At 40.5% G+C, this 22725-nt stretch overlaps 1 protein-coding gene across 10 annotated transcripts in view; it reads right to left on the bottom strand.

Moving 5' to 3' along the window:
- The window catches only part of RABGAP1L (RAB GTPase activating protein 1 like), a 551348-nt gene that overhangs the window by 67905 nt on the left and 460718 nt on the right, over window positions 1-22725 (bottom strand). For 2 of the 10 annotated variants that reach the window (XM_066371556.1, XM_066371557.1), the window contains exon 1: window positions 938-1148. The exons of 6 other annotated variants lie outside the window; for them this stretch is intronic. The gene's annotated coding sequence lies outside the window, so the exon portion shown is untranslated. Of the gene's footprint in view, window positions 1-655; window positions 672-937; window positions 1157-22725 lie in introns of those variants that run through there. 2 more of the 10 variants (XM_066371559.1, XM_066371558.1) reach the window with 2 other exon arrangements.

The raw sequence follows: 22725 nt of genomic DNA, 5'->3' as shown, positions 1-22725 counted from the left end.
TTGTATCTTTAAGTTTAGAGTTTTCTTTTAATTTTCCGAATCAGCAGATTGCCGTGATCTGGTGGTGCCTTCGCCACCAGAAGTGGTGTTTTTTTTTTTAAGTACAGCTGGTGACTTTAAATGAACCTCAGTGTGCCTAGGTGAAAAATTTGAAATCTGCCCATGATTAGCATGACAAGGTTGCCTAATTACCAGGAAATATAACGTATGCTAATTCCATGGAAAAGATATTAAGTAAATAAGGGGGGGGGGGGGAGACAAAGCTCCTCTAAAAGTTGTTTTTCCAATATTTGTAATTAAGCTATTATCTTCTCTACTTTTAACAGATCATGATACTGCAAATGAGAACTATTATTTGCTAGAATTAGAAATCAATTTGGCTATGTTTTTGTACAATCAAGATAGACAGTGGTTGCAATTTTTTGTCCTTACTACCAATAGCAGTATTATCTTGTATAAGTTTGTTTTTCAGAAAACCACATTTAGGATGAGATTTATAGTATCTATTTTCCCTTGTTTTCCTAAAGTACCTTCACTTAGACTAACATGATTAGTTAAATAGCACCCTGTTTCATTTAATTACGATTAGGGAGTTTTGCAACTGCTATAGCATTCTAGATTAAACATGCAGCAAGGAAAGGGGAAAAACACTTACTGTTAGGAAACAGAAACAGGTCTAAGAAGCTTATTTAAACAGCAAATGCAGTACTTTAAATAAATCCCCGAGATTAAGACAGCTTCAAACGGTGTCTGACCCTTGCTGGAACCGGTAAAGCAATTTTACTTCCTATTTTTTCCTACAATGCAGCTTTGTCTTTTAAGCATTATTTTCGTTAAAAATTGTTCCCAGCACATTTCCTTTAATGCTGACTAACCAGGTAAAAAATTAAATGGTAATCAGGAGACAAGGTACTCGAAGGCGTCGGGCAGCTCATACCTTTCAAATGAGTTTTTATCTTTTCAGAAGCACGCTCGAGGACTCCGTGACCCTCTCCATGCACTCACGAACACCAGAAGACTTAAGACTTATCTTGCAGCACCAGTTTCTAGATGTGAAAGCAAATCCTCCTGCTTTCATACTTCTCCCTGCTGCAGTGACTCAGTGTTCCACACTGATATCTGAATAAGGTGCACTGACAAAGACACCTGTTGTGGAAGGTAAAGAAACCACTTCCCACAATGCCCTACTCCCTGCTGGCAACCGCCCAGGGGCAAACAAGAATTATAACCGCGCCTATGCAGTTAGTTGTCAATGCACCCCAGAGAGCGCATTAGTGTAACGGTAGGTGATCTTCTTGCTTAAGAACATTCATAATCCAAAGGGGAAAAAAAGACCAGGAAAACAACATTAAATAGTCTAGGTGCTGTGTATTCAACTCACAAGACATTTAAGGAATCAGGGATATCAGAGTATAAAACTTTTTTTTTAAATAAGTCTGTAAAAATAGTTTTAAAATCACATAGACCAATAGAAGCTAGCAACTACAAGTAATTCATTCCTTTTAGAATGCCACAAGGTTTTTAATAAATAATTAGGTATTTTTTAAAAGCATCCAATTACCTTTAAAAAGATTATTTTAATTAGCCAAAATGACTAGATTAAGAATATTTCATTCCTAAATCCAAAAGGTTCTCTATGACAGCACAGCGCACACATTTGCTAGAGCAAGGACTCCCTCCAGTTTGATCTGCAGCCTTTGCATTCTGCCACCCTTAAAATGTTCCTCCATACTTCACTGTCAGAGTCTGCAAAGGAGAAAAGTTCAAATGCCTCTTTTCTCATGAAATGAAATGTATACTGTGGTCCCCACAAAAAGCATATCTGTTGAAAACAGGTAATCTATTTTAAAGAACTGTCTTTGTACTGGCTTTTTCTCCTTTCCTAAAAACATTTTCTCTGGTCTAAGAAATAACAGCTACAATCCCCTCCCTAACTTCAGAAACCTTCACAGAGTCCTGTTCACACACTGTCCTCTGCTCCCTGGCAGGACACTTTTGTCACCCTTTTACCTTCTGGAGAATTGAGACCCAGTGATCTCCCAGGGTTGTTTCTGCAGAAACCTACCTCACACCAGGCGACTCCACTGAAAAAGGGTGTGGGGGTGGGGAATTACCTGAGACTCAAGGGTGTGGTGGCCTAAAATTTACCAGGAGAGGGTTGTATATCAAAGGGGTGCAGACAACAGCGCCATCAGTGGCAACCAACAGATGGCCCCCAGTTCAAGCAAGAGCTGCCTGCTGTCTGTCCCAGGGCAAGTCATTCACTGTCCCTAGGTTTCCGTTTCCTCGTGGTCATGTAAATGAGAGGGATGGAACAGACCTGAGGTTTTCACAGGTGCTGAGAAAGAGTCAAGAGCAATGCGTCTGTTTCCCTCCACTCCACTACATAGGCTTCTTTGGGGGGGGGGGGTGAAGGTGAAAATGCCTTTTTAATCTCTATCAGGATGAAAACTAAGGGCAATATTAATCTCAGGTGTTAAGAAGGTACCACCCAAAGATACTACAGTGTGACCCAACAAACACAGACTACCTTGTATCCTTCTTTGGATTTTCTAGTAACAACTTGTTTCCCTATACAAGAGGAATTAACATCAGTTGTTACACTTATTATTAGTTAATATTTACAGTCTCTCTATTCAGAGGCCAAACCAGCTACAAAATAATTTTCAAAAGCCTCTAGCTCTCATTAAGTTACAATTTTAAGAACTAACATCTCCAGTGATTTTTAAGCACTGTTTTAAGATTTTCACACACAAAACGTTTACTCAGGCAGCTGAGTTTGCCCTGACAGTCGTTTTTCGGGTTATTCTGAACAAAGCCACAGCTGGGTCATACCGGGTGAGCGGGGGTCTAACAAACCGCCCTGCTCAAAAAGGAGACTTAACCTCCAGTGTCGAATTTGAAAACAGACAAAACAAAACTCAAGAAAAACCTGAATAAGATGTGAAGGGTTTTCTATTTGTATTCTGCAGCAGCATAGCAAAGGGGTTTCTAAGTAGTATTCTGTTATACACCAGTCAAAGCAGCAGATGCATTAGAATGGTGACACATCATTACACAATGATCTCACCTCCCCAGAGCAGAGGCAAGAGTGGCTGTGAAGGCCCTCTTCCCCGGCCTCAGGCTCTACCTGTTGAACATTTTCATCCAAACAGCCATAAAACCAGGACAGGATGGGAAGGAGGACAAAGCCATGAGGACAGAAATATGGTCTAGAGCAGTGGTCCCCAACCTTTTTTGGACCACGGACCAGTTTAATGTCAGAAAATATTTTCACGGACTGGCCTTTAGGGTGGGATGGATAAATGTATCATGTGACCGAGACAAGCATTAAGAGTGAGTCTTACAAGGATGTAACAGAGGAAATCTGGTCATTTTTAAAAAATAAAACATCGGGCCCTGGCTGGTTGGCTCAGTGGTAGAGCATCGGCCTGGCGTGCAGGAGTCCCGGGTTCGATTCCCGGCCAGGGCACACAGGAGAAGCGCCCCTCTGCTTCTCCACCACTCCCCTTCTCCTTCCTTTCTGTCTCTCTCTTCCCCTCCCATAGCCGAGGCTCCATTGGAGCAAAGTTGGCCCGTGCGCTGAGGATGGCTCTGTGGCCTCTGCCTCAGGCACTAGAGTGGCTCTGGTCACAACAGAGACGCCCCGGATGCCAGAGCATCGCCCCCTGGTGGGCGTGCCGGGTGGATCCCAGTCGGGTGCATCTGGGAGTCTGTCTGACTGCCTCCCCGTTTCTGGCTTTGGAAAAAAAGAAAGAAAAAAAAAAAGAAAAAAAAACATCGTTCACACTTAAATACAAATAAAACGGAAATAATGTAAGTTATTTATTCTTTCTCTGCGGACTGGTACCAAATGGCCCACAGACTGGTACCAGTCTGCTGCCCAGGGGTTGGGGACCACTGGTCTAGAGGACAGAGAGGTCTCATGTCCCCCACAGGGACAGGTGGAGCCCTGTGGAGACTCTGTTCTTCCTTCTTCAGTGGCCCTTGTCTCATTGAGGCAGGACAGTAAGAAGGTGTGAAAATCACTAGCAAATGGACTGGGGAAACTGAGACAGAGCTGATTCCAAGTGGCCTCATCCAGCACCCTGACTACCTGCCACCTTCTCCCCTGCCCCACCACTCTGGTAGGCATTAAGCCCTCGGGACAATGAGAATCTGATCAACATCAAATCATCTTAGGAACAAAGCCTCGGGTCTGTTGACTACAGAGACCAAGTGTTGGTTAAACAGAGATAGGCCTCAGCTGTGTTTCAGCTCCAGGCCCAGAAAAGCAGCAAAACCATACAACGCAATGCCATGGCTGGCATCAGGATCAGATGCAGTGACAAACGACCCCCAGCACTGACCAACCAGTCCAGACCAGGACCCTGACCCTATCTGCTCATTTTGATGGATCAGCATATTATAGGACACACCTGGAGAGCTGATAAATATCCTCTTGAGATCCTCTCCTGAGACCTTCTCTAAAATTACTGCCCTTAGAAAAAAGATAAACCCTTAAGACAAAGGACTCATTGCATTCTCTCTTTAGAGTATGCCCATGTCTTCTTTCTTCAGGCATGCATCTTTGCTTGCTTTCTCCTAATAAAGGCCCCCAAGAGACTTACAACCAGGGGAGCAGCAGGCAGTGGCAGCTTGTCCTGGCCTCACCCCCTTAACCTGTCGCCATGGGCCTTTCTTTAGCTTCTGTAACTTGTTTCCTGAGCCCACACAGCCCAGCTGGCTCACTTCTTCTGCCTTTGTGACTTTCTTTCTAAAAGGCCAAGGCAGCTCTCTGAGCAGTCCACTCAAATCTTCTCTTCTAGTGTAGTTTTTCTTTTAATGCTAAATAAGCTTCCTCTTGTGCTAGAGTTCTTGGCTCCATAAATTCCTTCTTTGCAAAACACAAGAACCAAGAGCCAACATTACCAGTACCATCATCACACGTGACCATCTTTACACATCTTCCTAAATAATTCAATATAAATAAACATTCATGAAGTATAAATGACTCAGTATTAAGAGATCATCACATGTTTATGGTATTGACAAAAAGATAAAGAACTATAAGAAAGACAAAATTATACAAGTACTTTGTCAGTCATGGAAAACAAATATTCCAAGTAGGTTTCTATTTACACTTAGGAGTGCACATTATAAAGCCCAAAGATAAAATGAGAATAAGAAATCATAGAAGTATCAAGAGAACAAAGCTTTTCAGAATATTCTAGATTTCAGAATAGTCCAGTAATACACACTTAGTTTCTACAAAAGGGAAAAAAGGCAAACAGTAATAGATAAGTGAAATCTTAGTTCTCTTTAAAACCATGAAAGGTAAATAAAGAAAACCATTATTCTTATGTCAAATCCTAGCCATTTAGCTCATTATCTTTTCCTATCTTTCCTAGCAATTGCTAGGCAAATTCAAAACCGTAGAAAAAACATTCTCAAAAAAGAAAAAAAATCCCTGGAGTTAAACTAAGAATAGCTGGGGGACATGTATACTTGCAGTTATACTGGGTATCTTACTTCCTCATTTGAATCTCACTACAAAGAACGAAGGTGAGGTAGATTCCACGCCCTGAAAGAGCAGCTGCAATTTCTTTCACAGTTCAACTTTTACCTCATTTGTAACTGTAAATCCACAGCCCACTGCTAAAAACAAGACAACAGGACCCAAAACGGAGGCAAGTATGCTAGCCCCACCCCCAAGTCACCAAATACAAGGTCATTCACGTTTCAGCTCTCCCAGAAATAGAATCCTAAACCATTCAGTCAGGAACCTCCCGGCCAGCACTAGTTAGGCCACCTGCCTATAGACCCAGCCGTCCCCTAAAGGAGAATGACCTTGCAATAACCAATGCGCTCTTCTATTCTGCCTAGTGCATCCTTCTTGTCTTGCTTCCTTCTGCTTATGCAAGTCCTTCATTTTGTACTGTTCCCTCAGAGCTACTTTTCTCTCTGCTGGGTTGCATGCTGCCTGATTCATGAATCCTTCAATAAAGCCAGTAAGATACTTAAAATTCACTCAGTTGAATTTTGTTTTCAAACAGCACAGTAGCTTAAACTCTACCTAAGGAAACAAAAGTGTTTCAAGACCTGTTAAGCACTCACTGATACTTGTTATCTCTCAAAATGAGGATGGTTTCTGACATACCTAAAAACATGAGTCATGCTTTATCTTGTTACATTCTGAGGATACACCTGACCAGGCAGTGGTGCAGTGGATAGAGCTTCAGACTGGGATGCGGAGGACCCAGGTTCAAGACCCCGAGGTCACCAGCTTGAGCGTGAGCTCATCTGGCTTAAGCAAAAGCTCACCAGCTTGGACCCAAGGTTGCTGGCTTGAATGAGGGGTTATTCCGTCTGCTGAAAGCCCACAGTCAAGGCACATATGAGAAAGCAATCAATGAACAACAAAGGTGTCGAAACGAATAACTGATGATTGATGCTTCTCATCTCTCTTCGTTCCTGTCTGTCTGTCCCTATCTATCCCTCTCTCTGACTCTCTGTCTCTGTAAAAAATAATAAATAAATAAATAAAATTTAACATTCTAAGGATACACAATTGAATCATAATTACAAATAACTACCTAATTTCTAAATCATTCAGTAATTTTTAAAAATTTAGTAATAATCAAATCAAGCCACATGGATGATATTTTAGATTAATTTTTTCACATGATCAGAAGGTGAGTTTAGGGAACAGCAAAGAAGTGCAAACTGGTTTTCATCCAAATGTTCATTTATCTCAAGTTCTTCCTGCTGGGCTGGTGAGTCCAGAGGATACTTCCCTTTCCTGGGTGCCCTTGGGTTCCTGTAGCCAGTCACATGAGACAGCTTGCAGTGGCAGACTTGGAGAAAATCCTGCAGTTAAAACTTGAATTTGATGGTATGTGAATTATATCTCAATTAAAAAAAACAAAACAAAACTGACAGTGACCCTGGTTGGTTGGGCTCAGTGGTAGAGCATCAGCCCAGCGTGTGGAAGTCCTGGGTTCAATTCCCAGTCAGGGCACACAGGAGAAGTAACCATCTGCTTCTCCACTCCTCCCCCTCTCCTTCCTCTCTGTCTCTCTCTTCCCCTCCCGCAGCCAAGGCTCCACTGGAGCAAAGCTGGCCCGGGCACTGAGGATGGCTCTGTGGCCTCTGCCTCAGGCACTAGAATGGCTCCAGTTGGAACAGAGCAATGCTCCAGATGGGCATGACAGGTAGATCCTGGTCGGGTGCATGCGGGAGTCTGTCTCTCTGCCTCCCCGCTTCTCACTTCAGAAAAATAAAAAAATAAAAATAAAGAAATAAATTAAAAAAAAAATAACTGATAGCATTTACTAAATGCCTGTTATGTGCATGAGGGGTGATCTCAAGTTTGTAATATAGTAACATAGTAATGACAATATATACTAAAAATTCTTTTATAAAACAAGAATCTTTAGTAAGCATTCACTATGTCCTAGACATAGCATCTCATTGAATCTTCACAATAAGTAAATGAGCTAGCACTATAATTATCCGTTTTATGGATGTGGTAACTGAAGTGTGCAAAAGTTTAGTGATCTGATTCAATTCTTACAGCTAGAAATGAAGCTGACAGAATTCAAAAACAGGTGTGTCCAGCTCGAAGTGCTCACCAGAGATGAGAAAGGAAGAAAGTAAACATATACCGAGAATCAGAGTGTGTCAAACTCTACTGCTTCTGAAATACTGATATCTCCTCCACACACACAGCTTACACAACACAGTACACTCTCTGCCAAGGAATGCACACGGAGCAATACAATGATGTAGCAGAATGGAGACTCTCTGCAGATGGGCAAGTCTGCATGGAAAAGGTAGGCTAGGTTTGGACAGGCAAAGTGGAACAATTTTTTACAGGGAGAGTTATCTTAGCCTGTCCAGAATGATGAATTAATGTTGGCTACAGTAGGAGGTAAGGTTTCAAAGGAAGATTCGAATCAGCCTGTGGTGGGTTTCAAATATCAGGTCAACAAATTTGGAATATACTGAGTGTAAGCCAAGGGCAGTCATTACAGACTGCAGGGTTTCTGCCTTTCTAGCCTTCATCTCTCTCCTCAGAGGACGGACATGTGGTATAATAGTCCACACATGGGCTCCAGAGTTCAGAATAACCTGGCTGGATACTTGACTGCCATATGCTAGCTGTGTGACCACGAGCAAATTACTTAAGCTGCCTCACCCTTGGTTTTCTCATTCATAAAATGAGAAAATAAAAGCACTGTTATTATTATGAGGAGTAAGAAGATAATGCATGTAAAAGCCCTCAGTAAGTTCCCTGTTTCTATAAAGCATTTGATTAATGTTAGTTGCCATTATCATCAGTATGAAAATGTTGTCTAGAGGGATGGGATCATCTGCCAAAAGCCAAGAGAAGAAGGAACTGTAGTAGCCTTTAGAGACAATGTGGAGGGGTGTTCTCGGTGGACAAGAACATGGTCAGAGCCTCCACTTCCTAATGCCCTGTCCAGTTCTTAAACACCCAGGAGGGAGAAGTAAAAGGAATCACAACTCCAAGCCTCTATCAATTTCCCTAATCAATGAAATCTCTCCAGATCTGGCTTTATTAGAAATAATTGAGATGGGTTAGAGCAGGGGAAAGGCTGACAGAGAGAGAGAGAGAGAGAGAGAGAGAGAGAGTTGTTGGGGGGGTCTCCTTAGTTGAGCTGCCCTCTCCAGTTTCCTGACTACAATGCAAACAGTTTAATCAATTACCTCTTATTAAAATTGAGCCATTGTGTCAAGAACAGAGAACAAAGAGAGCATTTGTTGTATAATGATATTCATCTGTTGTAACCTGATCAACAGTTACTATGGGTTATCATGTGAAATACATAATCCTTTTTTTTATAACTATATTATAATAAAATTTTCCACTGTTCATTTGTATTTTAGAGTCAAGGAAATATCCTAGGCAATGGTGAACAGCAGTTTATCTGGAGGATTAGAACTGACCTATAAAACTGTAATCCACAGCATTTCAAGGATATCAAGTGAGTTTAATGAGGGGTGGAGGGGAAGGAGGACAGAAGTAACACAGTTTAACATCTACTGTGCTGGGGTGGAGGTTTAACTACATTATCTCTTTTATTTTTTACAATATTGTGAAGCTGGTCTTATCATCTGCATTTTTTTTTATTCATTTTAGAGAGGAGAGGGAGAGACAGAGGAGAGACAGAGAAGGAGAAGGGGGGAGGAGCTGGAAGCATCAACTCCCATATGTGCCTTGACCAGGCAAGCCCAGGGTTTCGAACCGACAACCTCAGCATTTCCAGGTCGACGCTTTATCCACTGCGCCACCACAGGTCAGGCCTTATCATCTGCATTTTACAGAAGAGAAAATCATGGCCCTAAGAGTTTCAGTTCAAGGTCATACCACTAGTAGGAAATCAGAGCCATGATTAAACTGAAATGTGTGATTGATTACAAAGGTTTTGTTTTTCTTTTCCCCACCAAAACAGGTTCATTATAAATTGGATGCAAGAGAGAAGAAAGTGAATTGAATTTGGAGATCCTGAAATAGCTTTAAATGTCTGAAGCTGAACTCTGCCTTTCTCTTCTCTTACTATATTGCTTTAATGTTATATCCTTATATATTGAAAATATGAACTATAAACTCACACTGCATCTAACAGTATTATTAATAAGGCATTTGCAAATACAATAAAAAAGACTGGAGGCAAACTGCCGACAAGTGCAATGCACATATGAGCAGACTGCTACAATGGAAAGTATCTCAGGACTAAGGAGGCAGCATCCAGAATGCTCTGTCAATGGTGGCTGCCATGGTGTTCAGAACTGGCGTTTTGTTTGCATTAAGAACAATAGTAAATTGCTTAATAGACTAATAGACAAATAATAAAAAGGCCTTAATTTTTTTTTCTTTAAAATATTAGGGAGAAGATGGCTAAACAGTAGAGAGTGGGTGTTAGCATAGTTTCTTTCTTATTTATTTTATTTATTCATTTTTAGAGAGGAGAGAGAGAGACAAAGAGGGAGAGAGAGGAGAGAGAGACAGAGAGAGAGAAGGGGGGAGGATCTGGAAGCATCAACTCCCATATGTGCCTTGACCAGGTAAGCCCAGGGTTTCGAACCGGCGACCTCAGCATTTCCAGGTTGACGCTTTATCCACTGCGCCACCACAGGTCAGGCAAAAGGCCTTAATTTTTTAACAGTGATCATAGTAGATGGGGTAGCAATGCCCAAGAGCATTCTAGTTTCATTCATTTCAATAAGTTTATTTTTTATGTTCAGTTTAAAATATTACCCCCAAAGGTGGTCATTTCAGGTTTAAAAATGGTCATGAAGTATCAGCATATCTCCCCAATATCATAAAGATTATTAAATAGCCAAAATCCTTATACTCTAATTATTCTTCAAATTAAGTACAAATTTAAGAGATAATATTGGTGCCTAATAGCTGCCCATGGGTTTGCCTTCAGTCATAAATTCTAATAAGATGACCACCTTTAGACCTAAGGACATACATATTCTGTAATACATCTTTCTTATTTAAAATGTCCATCTGGGCCTGACCAGGCAGTGGCACAGTGGATAGAGTATTGACCTGGGATTCTGAGGACTCAGGTTCGAAACCCTGAGGTTGCTGCACAGGCTCACCAACTTGAGAACAGAGTCACTGGTTTGAGATGGGCTTAGAGACATGACCCCAAGGTCACTGGCTTGAGCCCAAAGATTGCTGGCTTGAGCAAGAGGTCACTGGCTTGGCTGGAGCCCCAGGCGAAGGCACATATGAGAAAGCAATCAATGAACTATGTACTGCAACCACAAGCTGATGCTTCTCATCTCTCTCCCTTCCTGTCTCTCTCTCTGTTTGTCTCTCTCTCTCTCTCTCAAATAAATAAATAAATAAATAAATAAATAAAATGTCCATTTGGGATCTCAGAAAACCTTCAGATGTTTAGGTAAAAAAGACCTGTTTATTGGTTAACCAAATATATGTAAGAATGAAAAGCTAAACAAGCAGGTGTCAATTTCTAAAATTGTTAGCTACTCATTCCTTATTAATGTTGTCTTATTGTACTAAAATCTTCAATACAGGTTTTAAATATAAATTTTAAATGTTCAAAACTGCTACACAGCTACTGTTTTACTTTCAACTTAGCATGCATTTGTGGAGACTTTGAAGTATGCAATGTTGTTGGGCAGATAAAATATATTATGCTCACTTCTTTAAAGATGGTGCTGCCCACATGGAAGCCTGTCGTCCAGGTGATGATATTAGTTGCCCTTCTTGCTTGGGATGGGCGTGATTATGTTAATATGTGTTGGGGGAAGGCTTTTGCGCCAAAAGGTTTTAAAAGGAAGAGAGATCACATTCTGGGGGAAGAGTGATTGTGTTCTAGGAGGAGGGCAGAGAGCAGGGAGGAGAGCGGAGCAAGGCCACATGGAGGAGAGGAGAGGCAGCCAAGATGGTGGAGTGCTGAAGGAGAAGCCAGTTAGTGCAGAGTTTGTGCAGGGAGAAGGAGATGGGGAACAGAGGTGAATAAGGCTGGTGAGCTAGAAAACTTTGATTCTAGAAAATTCGGATAAGTCAGTGGCTTTGTGAGCACTGAATGCAAGTGAATTTTGGAGCCCAGTGTGTGATTTTACTTGCCCGCCGGGTGCAAGCTAGGATTAAAGGTAATGGCCCACCAGTTCTTGGCTCCATTGTTTCATTACCGTCTGTCCGAATCCAATGCAAACCTACATGGGCCAGGCAGCTGTGATGGTGGCCGTGGCTACTGGCTTTACAAATGTAATGTGAGATTATGATTTGTAATACTACAATGACCAACATGTACCTATTATTAAAATGATGGCATAAGGAGCAAAAATTTATTCTCTCTCATTCTTTTGGTTGGTCTAATAATTACATTGATTCCACTGTTACAGATGGAACTGGAGCTGATAGAATTAAAAAACAGACTGACAGGAGAAAACTAAATTTAATTACCATATTTTTTGCTCCATAAGACACACCTGACCATAAGACACACCTAGGGTTTTAAGGAGGAAAATAAGAAAAAAAATATTCTGAACCAAATAGTGTGTTAAAATATTTAATAAAATACCATATTTTTCGCACGGGCATTTTCCTCTCCACTTTTTGGGGAAAAAAGTGTGTCTTTTGTAGTGAAAAATATGGTATATATGTACAGGGGCCTCATAGATATGGGATTGGAGGGCAAATTGGGCAGTGGAGGCTTATATAACATCCTGAGCTAAGAAATGGGACCCCAGACTGGGCTTCAAAGGGGAGAAGGGTTATTCACAGGAGGGTAGAAGAGATGGTTTGGTCATTAGAAGTCTGTCCTGACATACACAAAGATCATTCAGATAAAAAGTTATCTCTGGAAATAACTCTCTTTCTGGGGCAGGCCCCTTATTCAAATTTCTTTAGGTCAGGTGTCTCCAAACTTTTTACACAGGGGAGCAGTTCACTGTCTCTCAGACCTTTGGAGGACCGGACTATAAAAAAAAACTATGAACAAATCCCTATGCACACTGCACATATCTTATTTTAAAGTAAAAAAACAAAATGGGAATGCAATATTTAAAATAAAGAACAAGTAAATTTAAATCAACAAACTGACCAGTATTTCAACAGGAACTATGGGCCTGCTTTTGGCTAATGAGATGGTCAATGTCCAGTTCCATATTTGTCACTGCTAGCTGTAACAAGTGATATGACGTGCTTCCAGAGCCATGATGCATGCGTTCCGCGTCACCGGAAGTAGTACTGTACGTGAGTAACGCCGTGCTTTGCATCACTGACCACCAATGAAAGAGGTGGCCCTTCTGGAAGTGCAGTGGGGGCCGGATAAATGGCCTCAGGGGCCGCATGCAGCCCACAGGCTATAGTTTGGGGACCCCTGCTTTAGGTAGTTAAAGAAGAGGTAGAAGTTTTTATTTATTTTATTTTTTTATTTTTTGTATTTTTCTGAAGTTGGAAACAGGGAGGCAGTCAGACAGACTCCCGCATGTGCCCAAGCGGGATCCACCCGGCATGCCCACCAGGGGGCGATGCTCTGCCCATCTGGGGCGTTGCTCTGTTGCAACCAGAGCCACTCTAGCGCCTGAGGCAGAGGCCACAGAGCCATCCTCAGCGCCCGGGCCAACTTTGCTCCAATGGAGCCTTGGCTGCGGGAGGGGAAGAGAGAGACAGAGAGGAAGGAGAGGGGAAGGGGTAGAGAAGCAGATGGGCACTTCTCCTGTGTGCCCTGGCCGGGAATCGAATCCGGGACCCCTGCACGCCAGGCCGATGCTCTACCACTGAGCCAACCGGCCAGGGCGGTAGAAGTTTTTATTGAATCTGCTAGATCTTCAATGCCTTCAGCTCAATCCATCACATGCCAAAGTGGTCTATTTGGGGGAGGTTTGTTTGAACCCTTTCAATGGTAAAACAAAAAGCTTAGAGTAGGGTCATATTTATATATATTAGCAATCTTATATAAGTAGATAGTAAAATTGAATAAAATATGTATTAAATATTTATAAAAATTCATGGAGAATTGTAATTTTTGTAAATAATAATTCCTTTTGTTTCTCCTAATGGCCAAGTAGTTCTTTGACACTTCACTACTTACTGGTATCTTTATTCCAAAGAGTACAAAAACAATGAACAAAAGAAAAACCCTAATTAATGACTAGTTGGTGGATATTATCTGTAATTACCTCTGTACAATGACTAGCCAATGTAAGTTAAAATTAAGAGCTAAAGTAGATTAAAGTTTCAGCATTTGAAAATTTGTTATCAAATGTTTTCTCTACACTTTAAGTTTTCTGTTCTCATGTATACAGGATAGCTTCCTACACAAATGTTACTGAAAAACTGACTCTTAAGGCTGGCTAAATAAACTTCAATTTTAAGCAAAAAGTTCTATTTAAACTTTATAAAGAATAAAATGTCTCGTGTGCACTTGAAACACAAACTGAAGCATTCGTAACTAGTGGCCTTCACCCTTTTACTCACTATCAACAATCTGTGCATTTCTTTCTGCCCTGGAGAAACTGAACAGTAAAATGGTCTTAATACTAATATGTTAATATTCAAAGAGTTAAAACTTCAACCACAACATTTTTTTCTTTTCCTTCTCTCCATTCTTCCCCCGATTCTCTTTCTCTCTCTCTCTCTCTCTTTCACACACACACACACACACACACACACACACACACACACACACACACACACCTCTTAAAGAATTATTTTTGCTCTAAACCAGGGGTCTCAAACTCAACTCAGCATGTGGGCCACAGAGCAAGATCACAGCCATTAGGCGGGCTGCACTAGGTCTACAAAAGGCAACTGTTATGCAACACTTTTCTCACTGCAGTTGAAAACAAAAAAAAATCAGTACAACAAGCACAATCGTACATGCAGTTTACTCAGTGTCACAAAACGACCAGAAACTGTAGTTCGCATCACAACTGCTGTTAACTAAGCTAATATCTAGCTAGGATGCTAGAGAAATGAAAAATACAAGTAGGCCCCTAGGCTTACTTAATTTTATCCAAAATATTTTGAACTTCGTGGATTAGTCTGTGGGCTGCACAAAATTGTTCGGCGGGCCGCGAGTTTGAGACCCCTGCTCTAAACTATATGATTAGCCTGACCAGGCAGTGGCGCAGTGGATAGAGCATTGGACTGGGATACAGAGGACCTGGGTTCAAGACCCCAAGGTTGCCAGCTAGAGTGCAGGCTCATTTGGCTTGAGGAAAAGCCCACCAGCTTGAACCCAAGGTTGCTGGCTCCAGCAAGGGGTTACTCAGTCTGCTGAAGTCCGCGGTCAAGGCACATATGAGAAAGCAATCAATGAAAAACTAAGGTGTTGCAACGCGCAATGAAAAACTAATGATTGATGCTTCTCATCTCTCTCCGTTCCTGTCTGTCTGTCTCTGTCTATCCCTCTCTCTGACTCACTCTCTGTCTCTGTAAAAAATAAATAAATAAAAATTAAACTATATGATTATTTAGCACATACTATCTTCATAAAACTTACTAAGTATACATCTTCAAACTTAACTCCAGTTACTTTATGTTAATCTCTTTATACAAGGATTGGCAATATAAATGAACACAGATGGTTTCACAGATCAAAGTTTACACATACCATATTTTTCGCTCCATAAGACACACCTAGGGTTTTAAGGAGGAAAATAAGAAAAAAAATATTCTGAACCAAATGGTGTGTTAAAATATTTAATAAAATACCGTATTTTTTGCTCCATAAGATGCATGGGCATTTTCCCCTCAACTTTTGGGGGGGAATAGTGAGTCTTATGGAGTGAAAAATACGGTAAGTCCTATATTAGCCAATTGTAGGTAATTGTTCTAGTATGGTATTACAGCTATCAGTAATTCAATGTTGCTTTAGAAAGTATTTTTTTTTAAATGTTAGGGTAACATCTTACTGATAATATTTCATTAAAAATAAAAACCACCTCTGAAATGGATAGGGGGTAATTAACCATTATACAAGATGACATTCCAGGAGTTCTTTACTGTGAAAGAAAATAAGCTATAAATATGCCCAAAGCCTCTTTACGATAGAATTCTAAAGCAGCCACTCCGGAAAGGGGCTTCATTCCACAACAAAGGTTGCTTTGAAAGCACACATGGTTTCTCACTAACACGGACAGCCTTACCACTTAGTCACACAAGCTGCTCCTGCTCTTTTTATTATTAATATATTTGGAGAAGTGGTCTTTAACTTTACAACACTACAGAATACTGAGAGAGCAGTAAGCAAATTACAGGTAGTTTGTCTTTGCCCCAGGGCAACTGAACAGAAGCACAATGAAGAAAATGGGTCTGAGATTAGATAATAATAAAGCCTCCTATGTGGTAGCAGGAAGGCTGAAACCTCCGACCAGGGAACAGGCTGAGAGCGAGTGACAGGAGTCTTGTAGGACACTACAATGTCCACAGCACCACTTCCTACCCCAGAGCGCTTATCTCAGATGACTTCTCATAGACTTCTGGGTCAGCAACCAAAAAATAGAACCTTTACAGATAAATATCAAACATTTCCTTTTTTTTTTTTTTTTTTTTTTTTACAGAGACAGAGAGAGAGTCAGAGAGAGGGATAGATAGGGACAGACAGACAGACAGGAACGGAGAGAGATGAGAAGCATCAATCAGTTTTTCATTGTGACACCTTAGTTGTTCATTGCTTGCTTTCTCATATATGCCTTGACCATGGGGCTACATCAGACCGAGTAACCCCTTGCTCAAGCCAGCAACTTTAGGTCCTAGCTTTGCTCAAACCAGATGAGCCCACACTCAAGCTGGAGACCTCGGGGTCTCGAACCTGGGTCCTCCGCATCCCAGTCCAACGCTCTATCCACTGCGCCACCGCCTGGTCAGGCCAAACATTTCATTTTAATCTCTAAGTATTTCCCTCTCCTAAACCTATTTCCTCTAAAGAAAACAGCTTCTTGGCATTGAAAAGCAATAATGTAGAATTCTGTATTCAATGAATCAGAAAACATGTCCTTACCCAGTACCTGTCATTGACAGGGTATGGTGTTAGAAAAAAATAACTAAAGCAAATGCTAAATACAAAGCAATGTTACTACAAAGATAATAAGGTAAAAGAGACATTCACATTAAATATACAGTTTTTTCATTTCTGGTTTTTGGTTTTTTGCCACAAATAGCACACGTATGAACTCTTAAAATTCAGAAATTAGAATAAATTCAAAGTGAAACAACTTCCTCTTGGTTTTAACGGTCAATAAAGAAATATATATGCCCTGCCTAGGCAGCTGAGTTGGTTAGAGCAGTGGTCCCCAACCTTTTTTGGGCCACGGACCGGTTTAATGTCAGAAAATATTTTCACGGACAGGCCTTTAGGGTGGGACGGATAAGTGTATCACGTGACCAAGACAAGTGTCAAGAGTGAGTCTTAGACGGATGTAACAGAGGGAATCTGGTCATTTAAAAAAATAAAACATCGTTCAGACTTAAATATAAATAAAACGGAAATAATGTAAGTTATTTATTCTTTCTCTGCAGACCGGTACCAAATGGCCCACGGACCGGTACCAGTCTGTGGACTGGGGGTTGGGGACCACTGGGTTAGAGCATTGTCCTGATATGACAAAGTTGCAGGTTTGATCCTGGATGAGGGCACATATAAAAATCAACGAATGTATAAATAAGTGGAATAACAAATCAATATTTCTCTCTCCCTCTCCCCCTCCCTTATTCTCTCTCTGAAATAAATAAATAAAATTTGGGGGAAAAAAAGGAGGAAATTTATAAATTTAAAATAAATAAGTCCTTCAAGTTTTTTCTGAATATAGGTTTATTAGTTATTTTGGTGGTTGCTAAGCAACATTCCCTTCTGTAGGTCTAAAGTACTATACATAAAATTAGCAGGTTTTCAGAAGAAAGAAAAACTGAATGTAAAATTAGGAAATTGCATTTGAAAAGCAAAAAGGGAAAAGCAATAACTTGTTAACCAGGCTGTAAGAGAAGTTTAATGACTTTTGCAGTAGTGGTTGAACGTTTTGTTTTCCACTACTACCACATGAGGTGGTACTTTAGCACACTGGTATTTAAATAGTGATCATTACAGCCTATTTTGCATATTTCAAATTAAATCAGATCAGGATACTCCAATTACTGCTACTAACAGTGACCTCTACAGCTCTCTTTCTCCAATAGTTATTTCCCCCAAACCCCTAGTGTATGCCAGAACCCTGGTTTGTACTTAATTTTTTTTTTTTTACTTAATGTAACATGAAATTAGAAAAGCTACAGCTTCATGACTTTGCTTAAACTACTAGATCCCTGAAAAATTTGTTCTTTAATGTCAATATTGTGCAATAACTCTTTTTACAGATATTACTATATCAACTCAATGAGCAAAGAGGAGGGAGGCTGTTTAATTTATTAGGTATAATAATGGAAATTTTTTAAAAAGGAAAAAGGCAAGTAACTGAAAGGAAAATTACTGTAGAATTTCAACTGTTGTGAGGAAGAAAAGATAGGAAGTGGAATACAGGTCTATTATTTTGAGGACTCAAGGAAAATTCCCCACCCAAGCCTTCATCTCTCCTCTTCCTCATTTTAAATATCATGTCGCAAGTTGGTAAATGGTCTAGTATTGAAACTGCCAATCCCCTATTCACATGCCAATTCCTCCCTGAGTTTACCTAAAGTTCACACTTAGCAAAGCTTACTGCAAAGTGAGGGCCGGCTTTAACAAATGAGCCACTGAAAAGAACCTGGAAGTGTGAGAAATATCTTATCTCCACGAAGAAAGTTCCACTGCTTAGGTTGTAATCATGCCTTGTGCTGGTTCTGCAGCCAGTCACTGTACTGAGGCAGCTTCTTATTTTATTTTAAAACAACACTGGACTGAATGACTGGTTCAGTTCTGGCTTAACAGTCCATGAGTCCACTTTGAAGCATTATGTGGATGAGAACTATTATCTATGAAAGAATCAATTTGTAAACCTGCTCATTCAGACACAATACCAGCAGAGGCTCTTTTTAGTGCTTTCCCTTGTTTGTTTTCCCATAGTGGTTAAATTGCCCAGACCAAACTCAAGAATCCATTGTGAAAATCTGGCTGACAGAATAAAAGGCCAAATATAAACAAGAGTCTGTAATGATACACATGGTTAAGAGAAGAGTTTTAATGGCTTTCCATTTTGTTCTCGAGACCTACCAGAATTAAACTTGAGTAGACACTACAAATTCTAAACTCTTTTCATTGAGTTAGAGAGTCAAAAATAGAAAAGTTCCTCAACCTTGGCACTATTAACATTTTGAGATGAGTAATTTTATTTTTGTAGGGAGCTGTCCTATGTATTTAAAGATATTTTGCACCATCACTGGCCTCTGCATGATAGATACTAGTAATATCTATCCCTTAACATTGTGACACCTAGAATTTTCCAGACATTGCCAAATGACCCCTGGGAGCAAAACTGCCCTGAGTTGAAAACCATGGATATATAGTAACTTAAAATTATGGGGAGATTTAAAAAAAGATCCCAAATTGACCTCTAACCATTAGATTTTTTAAAATAGTTTGTTTTCAGATGCTGCTGATGTTGTCTCAGATCCTACTGAAAATTATCACTAAATGAGTCATTAATATCTGTGAACTCTTTTTACTTTGACGAGGTCTTGGCCTCATAGATTACAATCAGAACACTTATTTTTTTCTGGTTATTTTTTATTTTAAACTAACATGGTTTCAAATGTGACAACCAGAACATTTAAATATTCTTTTTGTTTTTTAGTTTTATTGATATGTAACTGACAGAAACTGTATATATTCAAGGTATACAACTTGATGTTTTGATATTAAATACTCTTAAAATTATAAAATCACAAATCAGTTGGTGAGCAATCCCTTTTGGTGTCTGTGAAGCCAGTATCCACGGCCATCACAGCCGCCTGGCCCATGCAGGTTTGCATTGGATTCGGACAGACGGTAATGAAACAACAGAGCCACAAACTGGTGAGCCATTATCTTTAATCCTAGCTTGCACCCGGCGGGCAAGTAAAAACACACACTGGGCTCCAAAACCCACTCATTCAGTGCTCACAAAGCTACTGACTTATCCGAGCTTCCTAGACTCAAAGGTTTCTAGCTCACTAGCCTCATTCTCCTTTGTTCCCTGTAAAGCCAGAAGCCGAGGCCAGGGCCACCATCACAGTAGCCCGGCCCATGCAGGTTCGCATTGGATTCGGACAGTCGGTAAAGAAACAAAGGAGCCAAAAACTGGTGGGCCATAGTCTTTTATCCTAGCTTGCACCAGGCGGGCAAGTAAAACATACACTCTGGGCTCCAAAACCCCGTCACATTCAGTGCTCACAAAGCTACTGACTTATCCGAGTTTCCTAGAATCAAAGGTTTCTAGCTCACCAGCCTTATTCTCCTCAGTTCCCCATCTCCTTCCTTATCCCAGATACAAACTCTACACAAACTGGCATCTCACTCAGCACTCCGCCATCTTGGCTGCTTCTCCTGGCCTACTCCACGTGGCCTCCTTCCGCTGCTGGCTCTACTCTCTCTTCTAATGATAATCTCAGGAACCAAGAGCCCAAGCTCCAGCTCCTTCCCTATTTTATAGTGTAGAAATCCAAACTCTTAATCCAATATACAAAATAGGGAAGTCTCTAATACAAAGTCACTTCTCTGAGGCATGATTGGATTGTACCACCCCACATCAAAAAAGGGTGGGAAAGGCTTAATCCCAAAACCAAGCCCCAGGCTACAAGGATTCTCAACACACATTAATATCACCTGGGCGACGGCCTCACGTGGGCAGCGCCTATTTTTAACAAAGTGAGCATAATACATTTTATCTGCCCAACATTCCCCATCTCCTTCTCTCTACACAAACTCTGCACTAACTGGCTTCTCGTTCAGCACTCCACCATCTTGGCTGCCTCTCCTCTTCTCCACGTGGCCTTACTCTGCTCTCCAACCTGCTCTATGGTCTAATGCTAATCTCAGGAACAGAGAGAGCAAGCTCCTGGTCTGCCCCACTTTAAGTTGCAGAAATCAAAACCTTTAATCCAATATATATACAAATTAGGGAAGTCTCTAATACAAAGTCATTTATTTGAGGCATGATGGGATTGCACCACGCCACATCAAAAAGAGTGGGAAAGGCTTAGTTCTAAAACCAAGCCCCAGGCTACAAGAATCCTGCCTGCCCACAGCCCGCCCCCAACACACATTAATATCACCTGGGCAACGGGCTTCCACATGGGTAGCACCATCTTTAACAAAGTGAGCATAATATATTTTACCTGCCCAACAGTGTCTCATCGTTATAGGTATTGATGTATGAGTATTAAACCTTTGAGTAGTGAGTATTTTTCATGCTCGCTAACCCCTGGGAGTGCATTTTTTTTTTCCAAAAATAAAATAAAAGTTTTATTAACTTAAAATCATGTTTGTTTGATAACCAATATACGGAAACAAGAAGAACATACATTTGCCTTTTTTTAATGTTGTCTTACACATGTACGATCGTACTCTGGATGGTCAGGAGGCATGAGAAAGTACAGGAACATTTGTACTATTGAAAAAGAGTTAATTATATACTAGAACATATTTTATTTGACTTCATCAATCAGTTTTATAAAGTAGCATCCATGAATCTGAGAGACAAGAGGGTTAAAAGGGTTTCACATTCTTATGTTTCTGAAGGGGATCAGAACACGCCAACGCAAAATATGCCACTTTGACAGAAGGATTCTTTTGAGCTAAAGGCAACTGAGAAGCAGCAGACATTGGAGGAGTTTTCTGCTCTTGCTTTCTGCCCAAAGCAGGGCATAAACTTCTCCTTTGTAAAAGCAATTTCCATTTGGGAAGGTGCCCCCTCTACAACCCCTATCTACCATTACTCCCCCATCCATTTCCCAGTCACCTTCCCAGACTTGACACTCCAGCAGCCCCAAGCCCCTTCTCCTTTTAGTCACCTTTCGACAACTTACTGCCCTTTGTTAAAATGATACATAAGTCCCCAGCTCTAACTGCTTTTTTGGGTTTTCACTTCCATTCTATGAAGTCTCCATTTATGTAAAAATATTAACATCAATAAAAAAATTGCCTTTTCTACTGTTAATCTTCCCTTCTGTCAAGTTTAATTCATAGGTCCCCAGGAACCAAATCTGAGAGAATAAAGTCATCCCTTCTAGATTTCTAATTCATAATTTATTAATGAACTTATCAAAAGATGACAATTACATTTATTCACAAATACAAAACACCGTGGGTTCATAGAGCATTACATGGCCCTTAGAGATGTTCATCTGGCTACTGGTTTACAGATGAAAAAAACAAAATGTGGTGCTTGGTCAACTGAAAAAGCAAGAACTAATTCACATTGTTTTAAAATGAAGGGAAGATGAAAGAGAAAAAGAGACCTTAGAAGGAAGAAGAAACACAGCCAAGAGGAAGAAAAGTAATCCCTTTGGTGGGTTGTGGCAGGGTGTGACAAGCCAGAGCCTCAGAAGTTCTGATTTCAGTCCTGGGAACCCACAGAGAACAGGACTAGAGAAGTAAGGGGTGTAGCTTGCAGCTCTGAACAGTCAGTGTTTCAGGTCTAGGGGAGACTGTTGCTGAGAGCAGGTGACAGTGGCAGACAGAGCCTCGGCAGTGTGGACAGGAACCCCGGGCCTTGGGTCGATGTGTTGTACCACTGGATTAACTGGACTTGGTGGGGTTTGGGGTGGGAAGAAGTGTGTGTTGCGTCTATTTGAAACTCTTATATTTGGAAAGTTTTTCTTATGGTTTATCCTGGGCTTTTAAATTTAAAGGTATAAATTTAGAAATGTAGTAAGTAAAACAGAAATAAAAGGTAGATCCAGTAAGAGAAAACATGGTAGTTGACCTTTGGCTGATTCTGTATGTTTTAAGTTGTATTTTAAATCTGTCCAGGTATTCCAATGCAAAATTATTCAGTTAATCTGAAAGCATTTGGATGGAAATAGGACTACATATTATTTTAAATTAAGAACACAAATTAATTTTCTACTTAAACTGGCCACTTAATGAGTGGTATGCTCTGTTAGTAAAAACAAATAAAGATGGGTCATGTCATGAACATCAATCAATTCATCAGTAAAAATAGGTTTAAAAACAATTCAAACAGGAAAAGGTAGTTGATGCAACTTCACTTTTTCAAATCATATTTCAGTAAAATTCAAGAGAACATGCCGTTAGTGTGCAGTTAGTGCAGAACAGA

The sequence above is a fragment of the Saccopteryx leptura genome, chromosome 2, assembly GCF_036850995.1.
Source record: "Saccopteryx leptura isolate mSacLep1 chromosome 2, mSacLep1_pri_phased_curated, whole genome shotgun sequence".
NCBI classification, from domain to species: domain Eukaryota; kingdom Metazoa; phylum Chordata; class Mammalia; order Chiroptera; family Emballonuridae; genus Saccopteryx; species Saccopteryx leptura.
This window is presented reverse-complemented; position numbering and strand designations above follow the sequence as displayed.